Source organism: Salvia splendens, chromosome 3, assembly GCF_004379255.2.
Source record: "Salvia splendens isolate huo1 chromosome 3, SspV2, whole genome shotgun sequence".
NCBI classification, from domain to species: domain Eukaryota; kingdom Viridiplantae; phylum Streptophyta; class Magnoliopsida; order Lamiales; family Lamiaceae; genus Salvia; species Salvia splendens.
The window spans coordinates 32,565,570-32,574,551 of NC_056034.1; the positions used below are offsets into that span (position 1 = coordinate 32,565,570).

Below are 8,982 nucleotides of genomic sequence, written 5' to 3' on the forward strand. Positions count from 1 at the left end.
TCAGTTTAATATGTCTTCGATTTGTCTTCGTTTAGTTTAGTTGATCCATTAGATTTTCAAACTTGATCAGTTCAGTTACCTAGATTAAACTTAACCCACTTTGAAGCGTGGCAGCAACCAAATTTTCCCAAATTTCCCAAACACAACTCGACACGTCTCCGTCTCTATGGGATCGACCCTTACTTCCCTTTACTAGTTTATAGTATTGTGGGTGTCACGACCGCCCCCCCTAGGGTTAATAAAAGCGGGCGATCGCGACTTAAAGGGGTTTAAATGAACGGGCTTAGAAGGCTAGGGTTTCGATAAAAGTCTGACCAAAATTTAAGTCTAATAATTAAACGACCAATGATATCTATATTAAAATAAATGAAAAGACCAAAGGTTTGACATTAATAAAAAGGGTAACGAGTTCTCAATATTTAATCAAAAAGATCCATAGTTAAGTAAAAATGTACGTAAAGAAAATATCACAGCGGAAGCATCCAAGAGAAAAGTGAAGTCATGTGTGAAGACACAACGACACTCGAAGTTTCAAAACAGCCATATTATTATTTCTGCTCAACACCACCAACCGCTCGTCGCTGCTCAACCTGCACATAGAGAAAACATATGCAGGGCTGAGTACTATAAAAATAATACTCAGTGGCTCATGCCCGAAAACATTTTAAATAAAAGTATATATTATCATGCCATACGTAAGTAACCATCGGGGTTTTACTTTGGAAAGGCCCGAGGCACCAAAATATTTTCCATTGTTCAAATAGCGACTGCGCAGTCATTTTTCCCCATCGTCGTCCATATCTGCCAATACATGACAAGGAATGCGGCCGCAAACCAGGTCACTAGACCGGCCAGCCCGTACGCTAGCACACAGTCTACCATAGGTGTACACTAATCCAAGTAGGGTTTGCGGCCCTACGAGGACCCGAATTCGATTTATATAACAGTGGCAACAGCCACATCAGATAGGCACGTTAAAACAAATCACGGCATGATAATCGCTTAAAACCACCCTTATAGCTCCACAGTCATACGTAAAAGAGTTTTTAGTAAAAGAGAAACCCACACATAGTGTAGGGTAGAAAAGTAGCCCACCTCGACCGTTTTGATTTCAACTACTGCCTTTCCTTTGCTATCACGCTTCGAGCACGAGTTATCACCTTTAGATAATATATATGACTTATCAGTCACAACCATTGACTTAATATTATGCATGTCCCTATCGTTTTCCCTTTTCCCATCTTTGAACATCACATCACGTCATCACATATATCAATCATGTAATTCACTTATAGTAACATAGTGTTTTTGTAAGGATAGAAATCTGGCAGCAATGCGCAACCATTTTATAAAATTTACTAAAAATTCACCCGACTTCCGTTGGGGCTAAAATTTTACCACAAGGCAGTATACTCATCAAATAATTTTCAGTTAAAAATTCATATCAAAATAATCATTTTAGGTCGGTCAAATCGAAAACGTAACCTACTGGTCGAGGAAACTCTTTCTGAAAGAAATGCGCAGTAAACTTTAAAAATTCACCAAAAATTCATCTTTCGTCCAAATGAGTTGAAATTCACACACAACATAGAACACATCATGAAGTTTACTCAGGAAAAAGAATCGATCAAATCGGAGTTCATTTGGTCGGTCAAATACATGTCGGAACATACTGTCCGAAATTACAGTTTCTCATGCCTTTAGAAATTCGAATTAGGGTTTTCACCCACTTATTCAAAATCAACCTTTTCATGGTTTTAACACACAAAAATGCTCAAAAGGGTCCTTATACTCATGCTTTCATAACATCATATATCATTCGTCATAGATTCATTAAATCATCAAACAATTCATTCAAAACGCAATCATATACACAATCACAAATTCCCACCGATTAAATCCCTTAGATTTGAAATCATATACCCACTAGATGCATGAGGGAACAAAAGAAGAGTTGGGATGGAGAGGAATGAAGAATAGAGGCTTGAATGTACCTTTCTTGAACAAAACAATCGGTAGAAACGTTTAAAACTCTTGGTTCTTCAACAAACTCTTGGCGAATCGAAAGGATCTTGAGTAGAGTGGAAGAACAAGTGTGGGAGGAGTGAGGAAGAGGGGAGGGGGCGTGTGAGAGGGAGTGTAGGCGTGTGTTTAGTGAGGTTAGGGTTAGGTCCTTATTTATAGAGCTTGAAAATATCCCACAATTAATTAGAGAATATTTAGGAGAATAATTGTAATAAAGATTGAGATTTGATGGAGGGGAAATGGCGTGAATAAGGGGGAAGAATTAAGGAGGATTTTCGAAAATCATGGCTAATAAATTAGCCCATGATTTTATTTGGTATTTTCACGGAGCAGAATAAAATAATACGGAGCATAAAAATTAATAAAAATCCTCCCAAACAATATGGAAATAGGCGTGTTATTCAATTCCTCCCACAAGGAATAATTTCCAAATCTTTAATAAAATAAGATAGGGAAAGATTTGCTAGAATATTCCAATTAAAACATGGAAAGAAATAATTAAGGGATCAAAATAAAGAATGAATAATTTCTTCTCCCACAAGTAAGGAGATTTCGAAATCTCCTTAGGAAAATAATAGGGGCCGATTTTATTAAGAAGGAAATAAAGAATAATTGGCTTTGGATTTAATTGGATAATTATCCCAAGCAAATAATTAAATCCAAGAAATAGAATTCCTCTCCTTAAAATAATAGTGGTCGAAATTTCCACAATGAAAGGGGCAAGGTAATTATTTATGATACTAATTAAATCTCACTCCCCAAAGATAATATAATCCACCGTAATATATTTCATTTCCCATCAATTAATTAAAGCCACGTCATAAAATCAACGGTTTTGACTTAGTCAAAACAAATTAGGTCACCAAAGTATGCACAAAATAAATCGTCATTTAATTGCGGCAATCAAAGCAATAAATACAACGTCTTAGGGTTCGAAAATAAATCGTCAATATAAAAAATAATATTGACATCTCGTCCATTCCCAAAAATTACAAGCAATTGAGTTCCATTTTGATTTATAATATTTCATGCGCTTAAAGGTCAATAACCACTAATTAAGTTGTCTGTTATGGACTTTTTATTAATTAATATCTTATTTCCAAGAGTTTGTTCAGTTCGAGATGTATATGTGAAAGTAATACATTTACCTATTATTATTCTTGGAAAAAATCCAAACCGGACGGGCTTTGAATAATATTTTTTCTCGAACATCTCTTGGGGATATCATCAAACTACTTTCCGCCACACAATTCAAATACAATAACAAATCTGACATCATACTAGTTAGAAATTACTACTTCATCCGTCCCATAAGAATATGCACTGTTTTCTTTTTAGTTCGTCCCAAAAGAATATGCACTTTCTAATTTTGAAAATTTTCTCCTCTCTAATGAGATGAAGTCCATTTTCCACTAACAATACTTTAACTAATTTTTTTCCCTACCTCTTTCATACTTACCAATTGTGTATTAAAATATATGTCAAACCCAAAGTGTATATTTTTATGGAATGAATGGAATGAAGGGAGTAGTAATCAAGATATCAGCACTATTAAGCACAATTAAGAGTGCACTATGCGTATATATTAACAGTGGAACCATAATGTATATATATTTTAACATGAATATTTATTTCCATCTAAAATATTCACCAAATATGAGTTATTAAGTCAAATTCTCGCAAGGAGAACTGATTTTAAGTGAAATATAAACGATTGAATAAAATATGCATATAATTAAATAATGTTATACAATTATAGTATTAATTTTTAATTGATTCTCATCTAATGAAAATTTTATCAACCATTGATAAGATGTGGTAAATAAATAATGTTATACAATTATAGTATTAATTGATTCTCATCTAATGAAGATTTTATCAACCATTCATAAGACGTGGTTGGTATGAAAAGGAATATCGGCCTCTAATATCATTTTCATTTTCAAAGATACATTAATATCTAAAATGAGGTAGGTAATTAATTTTAATATTGTTTCAAAATTAATTTCATTTTTGTTTTTTGAATAAAGAATATTTATTTTTAGGTGTACACTAAAATAAAATAAATTCTTTTTTCAAATTTTGTGAGTAAAAAAAGCATAATATTGAGAATATTTTAAGTTTGGAGTTAGTGTAAATAGTTGGAGTAATATCATATTTGATTTAACATTTACACTAAAATGATGAATTTGAGTTTAGTGTTAATGGTTGTAGATGCTCTAATATCACGAAACTTTAAAAAAAAATTCCCATGAATTTTGAACTTGACGTATAATATCCCGAACTTAAATAGTGGTTGAATTTTTCCATCGGCGACAAAATCCAACTAAATTAAAATGAGATGGTAACCATATCTGACTTTTAGGAACTTTGTAATCACATCACTATCAATTTTCAATGGTAACCATATCTTAATGTAATAAAAAATGAAATGTAGCTAGATTTTATTGCTGATGGAACAAATTCAATAACTATTAAGTTCGTAATATTATATGTCATATTTAAAACTTATTGAAAAAATACAAATTTCAGAAAATTTCATGATATTAGGCGCAAATGTTTCTTATTAAAAGTACCAACTTAGTTTCGATAAGATGTTGCTTTTATTACAACAAGTCAAGAATGCTAATAATGCTCACTTAGTATTGATAAGATTGTTTCTTTTATTACAACAAGGCCGGATTCGTTTTTAGATATTGGCCTAACACTTAGCCCTAGCTTAGATAGTACGTCTTCAACTTTAAAAGTGCAATCGCCTTCTTATCTCTATCCCTATGGCTAGGTCTACCTCCCAAATATCATTGAAAGATAGTTTTCTGCAATTAAAATTGTCAAAGTAGAGCTGTAAAATAAGATGTCAGATGACTAATTGAATGACATCTTAGTAGTATTAAGTAGTGTCGGTTTCCTAGATAAAATAATAGTAAGATATAATCTAGAATTAAGTTATGAGATTATTTATTAGGAGGTTGACTACGACTAATTATTAAGTCGTGAGTTTCAATTTAATGAACCAAACATAATACAAATTTAATATGGATATAATCTTGCCAATCGACAGAAATAATCTTGCCAGCCGAGAGAAACCGAACGCCCCTAGTAACATTTACTACTACTAATGAAAAGATTTTAATCATTTTCAAGATATGGATAATTGTAGAAATCAAATAGCCGCGCATGATAAAAATTATTGTGTATATGTGCATGCCCTCGAATTTAGATGTATGGATCTTACTAATGTACTACTATCACTTTTCATAATAAAATACTTTGATGCCTGGAGGTGAAGATTTCAAAATTCTCTCTGTGCGCACGCATGTCTTTTCATTCTAAGTTAATGTTCACTTCAATAATGTTGTCAAAACTTATTTCAAATGTCTAAATTCAAGTAAGTAGAATGAGAGTATCCACATCCGTGCTCTTGTCAAAGAGTATTGATGTGGGCCTGGACCCACTTGTATTACTTTTTTACTCTCTGCTCTTCCCCAAGAGCATAACACTCACATCCATGTTATTTCGCAAGGACATGCTCAAGGGTCCCACCATTCCATTATTTAATTTAAATACTTCAATTACTAAAAACATTTCCACAATATTAAAATGCATTAAAAATATCCGATACAATTACAAATTACTAAAAAATTAAATAATTAAAATCCTAAAAATTAAAAATTATATAATTAAAATCCTAAAAATTAAAAATTACATAATTAAATTCATAATATTAAAAAACACACTACTCGTGGCCAAATTTCTCCCAAATGTGTTTGATTAGATCTTCTTGTAGCTCAGTGTGGGTTCTGGTATCGTGCATTGTGTGTCTTGTTTCGATCCTCTCGCCCACCGTCGTATGCAAACCTCGGCGAGGGGAGACCTTGCGGTTGAGCTTCCGGCTTCATCCTCGTCGTAAAAGTTAGCCGTCCTCGGCCCTTCGTCAGCTATAATCATGTTGTGCAAGATAATACACGTGTACATGATGTCGGCGATATTCTTAACGTACCACAGCCGAGACGTGGCCTTCACAATGTTGAATCGGCCTTGAAGGACCCCAAAAGCTCTTTCGACGTCTTTCCGAGCAGACTCTTGACGCTGCGCAAAAAAAATCCGTCTCGGGTCTTGCGGATTGCTGAACGTCTTCACGAAAGTAGACCACCTTGGGTAGATACCATCGGCGAGATAGTAACCCATGTGGTATGCATTTCCGTTGACAGTGAAGTCGATCGTCGGTGTTACACCATTCAAAACATCATTGAAGAGTGGTAAAGAATAGAATACGTTCAAGTCGTTGTTGGATCCGACAATACCGAAATATGCATGCCAAATCAATAGGCGATAGTCGGCGACCGCTTCAAGGATAAACGTTGGGCCCCCGCCTTTGTGGCCGCTTTAGTGTTGCCCCCTCCAAGCAGTCGGACAATTCTTCCATTTGCGAGCACCGCTACGGATGCTCTGATGCCTAAAATTGAATAAAGAGAAAAGACAAATAGCTACAGTTTTTCTTTGTACTCAATAATTGTAATTTGTATACAAAATCAGCCAATTGACGAACCTGCAATAAGAGCAACTAATCTTGTTACAAGATAAGTCAGTATGGAGTATTATAATATTAATATTATAATTAGAGTTTATTAACATTTATAGTTTATTATATAATACTACTCTCCCCTTTCCCTTTCTATAGAAATAGAAATCACCAATTTTATTAGTACTAAATTGATCAGTAAGAGATAAATGAAAAAATAATTAAAATCTTGCTAGTCAATAATGAAATTCACCTCATAAAAAAATACTAGAAAAATAAATAGACTAATTTTATGGTATAAACTAAAAATGTATAAAAACACAAGTACAATTTAGATACAAAAAGACATTAGTTATAATACTCATAAATCATGGCCTATTTTATTTTGAGATAGTTGTACACGCTTCATCCTTTGATATTTGAATCATAGATAGAGCATGAGTCATTTTATATCTATCTTATACTCCCTCTTTCCCATTGAAGATTACTCACTTTCCTTTCTGGTTTGTCCCAATCAAAATGACTTATTACTAAAAATGAAAACACATTTTATATCTACTTTATTTCATCTCTCTTATTTTTCTCTCTTCACTTAACACACAAAATAAAGTTGCATAAAATCTCATGCCGCCCAATAAAAGGGTCTATCTTCCGTGAGTCATTTTATATCTGATTGGGGTCTATCTTCCATGAGTCATTTTATATCTATCTTATACTCCCTCTTTCCCATTGAAGATTACTCACTTTCCTTTCTGGTTTGTCCCAATCAAAATGACTTATTACTAAAAATGAAAACACCTTTTATCTCTACTTTATTTCATCTCTCTTATTTTTCTCTCTCCACTTAACACAAAAAATAAAGTTGCATAAAATCTCATGCCGTCCAATAAAAGGGTCTATCTTCCTTGAGACGAAGGGAGTAGAACTTTAAAACCTAATCATTAGCAACACAAAATATATCAGTATTTAGAAAATAAAACATATCCGTTGTTTCAATTAATATGATTTGTGCCACCCTCTGATTTATTTTGTATTTCTAATTGATAAAGTTATCAACTGAATCACTCCCTCGAATTATATGCATAAAGAAATTGTTATAGTTGAATTCATGTCACTATTGTTGAATTCAGAATTATGCATTTTCGAGCTCTTAACAAGTAATCTCTTCATTTCTTTTTAATTGAATCGTTTTTCTCATTTAGGATGTTTTGGATAATTGAGTCATTTTTTTTTGCAAACATGCTAAATATTTTTTTTTTCTTATTCTCGGTGACAGAAAAAACAACTTAGTTAACAAAGAACAAAGGGACCAGCACACCCAAATATATTCAATTTTTAATTATATATTCAAACTGTTACTCCCTCCGTTCGCCATTAGAAGCCCTGATTGACCATTTTAATCCGTCCGTCATTAGGAGTTCCGATTTACTTTTACAATACTTTGCACTATTCATTCTCCTCAATAATATAAAAAATAAGTCTCATGTTTCACTATTTTTTTTTTCATCAACTTTTCTTTGTATTTCTTAAAATTTGTGCCGAACTCAAATGAAAGTCGTAATGACGAACGGAGGAAGTACTAAAACATTCCAGAAAAGGGCGAGCCCAATTAGTTTCTTTCAGATGAGTTAATCAGATTGTTTTTCAAATGAGTAAATAGCATTACAACAATTTATCGTATGGACGGGTGTTTTTTTTGTTTGAAATGGAACAAGTAGAAGGCAGTAAGGCAGGGACCAAGCAACTGAGTGTGAGTGGGCCCAATATTTATAGCGTGGCAGTGCCGGCGCCTCCTCCGCAGCAGAGCTCAGCTAGAGGAATAGGCATTTCTACTAAAGGCAAGTTTTCGGTGGCGCGTGCTTTCATGCGGTCCCCGCTCTCTTTGTGGTCCATCCCACCACACACTGACGCGTGTAACATGTACGGATATATGTTGTCGATGTCGAAGCTTGATGTTAATGTCACTCAACATTATCCCCTCTTCAATTCGCTTCTCTCTCTACAAGACTAAAATGCCTTATCCCTTTTGAATTTGTTTTGCTACTTTTGATCTAGACAATTATTCCCTCTTGTCCCATTAAATATGAAACGTCTATTTTACTACGCATGATTTTATGTACTTCCTCCGTCCTCTATTAAGAGTTTCATTTATGAGCGGCACAGGTTTTAAGAATTTTAAGAAAAGTGGGTAGAAAAAAGTTAGTGGAATAGGAGTCTCACTTATATATATATATATTAGTTTTAAATGAAATGTGAGTGGAATGAGTTGGTGGAAGTGACACTCTATTACAATTTATAGTAAAAGTGATCTGGGACTCCTATTCCCTGACGGAATAAAATGGAAAAACGAGACTCCTATTCGCGGACAGAGGGAGTAGTATTTTTTGTGAGTTAATGAAGATAGAATAAAGTAAGAGAGAGAAAAAAAATACTAC

General features: G+C 33.6%; 1 long non-coding RNA gene across 1 annotated transcript; it reads right to left on the reverse strand.

Moving 5' to 3' along the window:
* Positions 1-382: 382 nt before the first annotated feature.
* LOC121795638 lies at positions 383-2,036 on the reverse strand. The gene is made up of 3 exons (XR_006049594.1): positions 1,995-2,036; positions 1,096-1,160; positions 383-590 (listed from the first exon to the last, which is right to left on the reverse strand). It is a non-coding gene; the product is annotated as an uncharacterized LOC121795638 (long non-coding RNA).
* Positions 2,037-8,982: the final 6,946 nt, after the last annotated feature.